This window comes from Choloepus didactylus, chromosome 13 (assembly GCF_015220235.1).
Source record: "Choloepus didactylus isolate mChoDid1 chromosome 13, mChoDid1.pri, whole genome shotgun sequence".
In the NCBI taxonomy this organism is placed as follows: domain Eukaryota; kingdom Metazoa; phylum Chordata; class Mammalia; order Pilosa; family Megalonychidae; genus Choloepus; species Choloepus didactylus.
The window spans coordinates 52,298,465-52,303,221 of record NC_051319.1 but is presented as its reverse complement, the minus strand read 5'-3'; the positions used below and the strand labels follow the sequence as shown (position 1 = coordinate 52,303,221).

Genomic DNA, 4,757 nt, shown 5'->3' with positions numbered 1-4,757 from the left:
ATCCCACTTCTTTTATTCTTCCATCACTCCGTAATAGGAAAGATCAGAATACTCACATTTCTAAGTTAATGATGTAAACTGAATAATTGTACAGCAGCCCAGAATATCTTATGTTTTAGGTATTACTGATTTTCAAGTTTTTTTTTTTTCCAAATTGTTTTTTGAAGGTCAAAAAACCTGATTAGCTTACAGTACTTCAGCCATCAGTAGTTATATTTAGTTGAAAATTGAGACAATGATTTTTATTTTTACCATTAATATGCTACAACTGTTTTTGCCAAGGATATTCTTCATGTGGACATTGAATGAAGTCCAATATGTTAAGTCATAGGCTCCTGACAGGGGCTTCTTGTGTTTGGATTTTGAAATTTACAGCCTCTGTGGGAGTCAGCAGTCACCAGGAGAAAACACACACACATTTAAAACATATTTCCATTTTTCCCCTTCGCATTAAAACTGCTGCACACAACCAAGGTATAAAAACCAGACACCAGAAGCTGAGGGACCATATTCACTATTTCTTTGCATGACACACGGGAGACTTCAGCCAGCCTCCATCCCGAGGGAAGGGATCTCGCTACCTGGAGGGTGCTCAGCCCAGCTGGCTCTCCAGACACTAAAGAGCAGCAAATGCTTAGTTTTCAAAAGGATGTATCTTCCTCATTTTGAGAATGTGTTCGGACTGGGAGTGAGCTGTGAGACTTTTTCCAGAAGCTCCTGCTTTAGGAACTTGGAAGGGCACAGGTTAACTGTTCTGACCCCTTTCAACCTAAGGGTTCATTTCCAGGTTATCACCATGCCTGCTTAAACTGTCTCCCAGGAATGGTCTCTGGGGATTTCATTATTGAGAAAGGTCAGACAGAAACTATTGCTCAGATAGCAAGGGATACTTCCCAAAGGTCATAAATCAAAGGAACACTCATTCACTCACTCATTCAGGCAATATCTGTTGAGCAGCATTATTCCCCAGTTCCAGACTGGGGATGAGGGATACAGATACAGTAGTGAACTAGGGGAGAGAGAGGTTGGTCAAAATGATGGCATAAATATATGATCCCAACTGTGAGATGTGCTATGCCTGGAAAGTAGGAACCAGGAGAGTGGAGGTGGGTTGGGCGGCCAGCTTAGATCTGAAGTAGGTTGTTTTTCTTGAGCTTTGCATTTGGCTGACTCCAGCCTGGGTCCATGCAGTTTGCTCTGGTAGATAGACACCTAGTGGAGCAGGACTTTCCTGGGGAGTAAGCCTTTCCCAGAGGCCAGTACAGAGTCTTGTGTGTTCAGTGCTCAGTGGATGATTCCTGGCTGGCCTCTTGTGTCTCCTGGAACCAGAGCCTGGGCTCTGAAAATAAGAGGGGTGTTCTTGCAAATCTTCCTCTGCAACACTTAAATTATTTCAACAGGGTATTTGATGAGGAGGTGCAACTAAGGGGCATTACGCTTTCCAAAGTGTTTTTTTGTTTGTTTGTTTATGCAACTTTATTGAAGAAAAATAAACCAATTACTAGCAGAGCTATTAGTTGATCACTCATCCATCGACAACTTGCTTCATTTATTCAGTGCTATATTTAACAGTACATTGGAAGATAGATTAACTAATAGCTCCAAGCTTCCTAACAATTTAAATGAAAATTACAAGATGTTTGAAACCCTGTTTTGGAATACAATGGGTGTTTGATTCCAATTTCCATTCTCTGTAGAACAAGAACAGGTCATTCCTTTATTGATATGTATAAAATACATCATATTGTCTGTTCTGCTGCATAAATTCAATACTAATTCTTCAGCCCCATCAGTTATGAACATAAAGTATATCATATAACCTCTAATTTCTAACAGTGAAAGGCTTAAACAAGAATGGATGCTGCTATAGAGTAATGCTGCTTCCTTTGATGTGACAGTTGAACATCCATCTCCCTTCCTCTCAGATGACTCCTTCAGCATGTTAGAGCAGTGAGGAATGGTTTTAGTCTCACAACCAAGTTAGAGTGAAGACACTGGCCACATAGTATACATGCTCCATTTTAAAAAAATTTCTGAATCTTGGGCAACTGTTCTCTTGTGACTACTTACAGTTTCTAAAAGCAGTTATTGTCCAAAGCTGGAAGAACTTATGTCTTCTCAGATGAGCATGTCAATGAATGGAGGGAGGTAAACAAAAAATAAAATTTAAAAAGATAAGGTCTGATAGGGAAGCAGTTGTATAAAAAAGTCAAAAAGGGAACCATAATTTAAAGTTTATTCCTGCTATAATGCAGGCTATTCTGACTTCAAGCATTCCATGGCATCCTTCTGAGTCTATTCCCGAGATACTCTGTTGTACTTATCTCTGTGTGTTTTATGGATCCGTGCACTCTCCAGCACTAGGGGGTCATCTGGGTTCGGATCACATAGCAGTGAAGAAATCAATAAAAGAACTTTAGAAATAGTTAAAGCAGGAGACCACTGTGATCTTAGAATATGGAGACAAATGCTGCCATTACTGTTAACATTTGGGTTATAAATTCTTGTAAATGCAACCATAGGCAGTTTGAAGGGGAGTCCGTAGGAAAATGAATTGTCAAAAAGAATACATAGCCTTGACATGGGCTGTCATTAGGTCCCATAATTGTGACTTGCCAATGAAACATATCATCTCCAACTGGACCTGCAGAACATTGTGCTGGGAGGGGGCGGTGAGTGGGTGGGTCACAGGCCAAATCAGTAAGTTCCTCATTAATCTGTCTCAGCACCATACTCAGTGCTTTTCTTCTGGCTCCGCACTATCTCGATGTGCGCCCAAAGGTCCAGCTAAAACTCTTGATTATCAGGACGGCGCGGAAGGATCGTATCTTCGTCTCTCACCGGTCCTGGAAGTCACAGAAGCCTTTTACAAAAACGGAGCAGATCAGCACTCGCACAGGCCAGGAAAAGACCCTAATGAATCCGGGTCTCTTGAAAGGGTCGCGACCCGTGGTGGGAGGGATGGCAGAGCCGCCAGCAGCCCGTGCGCCGGTGCTTCGGCCGGAAGTGGGGGCGAGGGTGACGGGAAGAGCGGGGGGTGGCTACATGTTTGACTTCCCGGCCTCTCGGGAGGAAAAGACCGAGGTGGGAGCGGAAGAGGCGAAAGAGAAGGTGTGCGGCAGCGTCCCGAAGCCACCAGAGGAGAAGCCGGGGCCTAGTCAGCGCTATGCCGGCGTCACTAGGGCAGAGACAGGCCAGGCGGGCGGGGAACAGGAGACTAATGCCGGGATTCTTTCGGTTTCTGCTCAAAGGGGCGGCGGGGGAGAGGAAGGAAATACAGGAAAAGAGGCCTGACGGTGTTGCTGTCCCCGCAGCTAGAGCTTTTCTTCCAAAGCAGTTTAACCACATCATCTCATCTGACCTCATGCCAGCCCCATGATGTAAGTACTCTCTTTTATCATCCCCATTTTATAGGTGAGGAAGCTGACAAGATTGGTGTTTCAGCTGTTCATCCCTTTACTTCCCCTACTGTAACACTCATTATACTTATTATCATGACTCATTTAATTGTATGTTTCTCCCACAAGATTGTAAGCTTTCAGAAAGCAAGTGTAGGCACTGCCATATCCCCAGCATTTTGCAAGGGCCTGTACATGGAGTATTTATTTGATAAATGAATAGATATGTGAATGAACAAATTGGTACAAAGAAAAGGTGTGTTCTGGAGCAAGAAAAGACATTGAACTAATTTTCCAGAGAGATGTAATCAGACTAGTTTGTACCCAGATGGGCTGGAATTCAAGGCAACAATGAAAGTAGGGGACAACCCAGCTTTTCACACGCCTGAACAGAAAATCTGTACAAGACATGTGAAAACACACAACACTTTTCTTAAGCCTCTTCCACAAAATTACTACCTCTGCCTCTGACTGTCGGCAGCCCCACTGACAAGAGACACAATAAGAACCACTTCCCCCCACTTCAATTCCCTGATCTGCTTCACGTCAAGATAATCTCTGAGCATGACTGTTACACATGTCAGAGAGGAAACCGGAAGTGCTGGCTGCCTGGCTGGCTGAGAAAGCTGGCTTCACAAGGACAATGGTAAAGTCAGATAAGTGTTGGCCACACTGAGCCTTGTGCCCCACCCCACCTCTCTTCTTTCTCTACTGACTTCCTCCACGGTTTGGTGTGTATATATCCAATGCCCTACTTCTCAGCAGTGTTCCCCACTTTGTCCCCCACTGGCACAGGAGAGACATTTAGGCCAGAAGAATTAAGCAAATAGGTAGACCTCAGGGGTCTCAGATTTGCTTATACTAAGTAGACTGGAGGATGGGTGTCTCCGAGTTGCTCCCTGAATAGGGTTTTCACTTCTCTAGGCCTTTGTTCCGGGATCTAAACCAGAGCAATGGTAACTCGAGAGTTGGGCCCCTACCATGCCAGCTTGTGACCTGCATGCAGTACAATTCCCCCAGCTGTTATCCCATCACCTCTGTTGTCCCTGTTCTGGGGTGTTGAGTTTCCTGCCCTAGCAACTGTTCAAAGAACTCACTTAAGTAAATTGTGTGAAACTATTTTACAGTGGTTGAGGGGGAGAGGCCTCGGGTTAGGGCTCGATCTGATGTGCTCAAAGGTGTGTTAAAACACAGCAAGCTTAGTGAGCCAGCCTCACTTGAGATCAAAAAAAAAAAAAGTTTTTATTAAATGGGAGAATTGTCAGGATAAGGCTATCAAAGTAGAGATCCACACACATTTTTCTTAGTGGTCCTATTGGGAATAGTGAATACCTAGGAAAAAAAAAGTTGGAGTCAGAA

At 43.9% G+C, this 4,757-nt stretch overlaps 1 pseudogene; it reads right to left on the bottom strand.

Moving 5' to 3' along the window:
- Positions 1–2,256: 2,256 nt before the first annotated feature.
- LOC119507696 lies at positions 2,257–2,732 on the bottom strand (annotated as a pseudogene).
- Between the last annotated feature and the right edge of the window lie 2,025 nt (positions 2,733–4,757).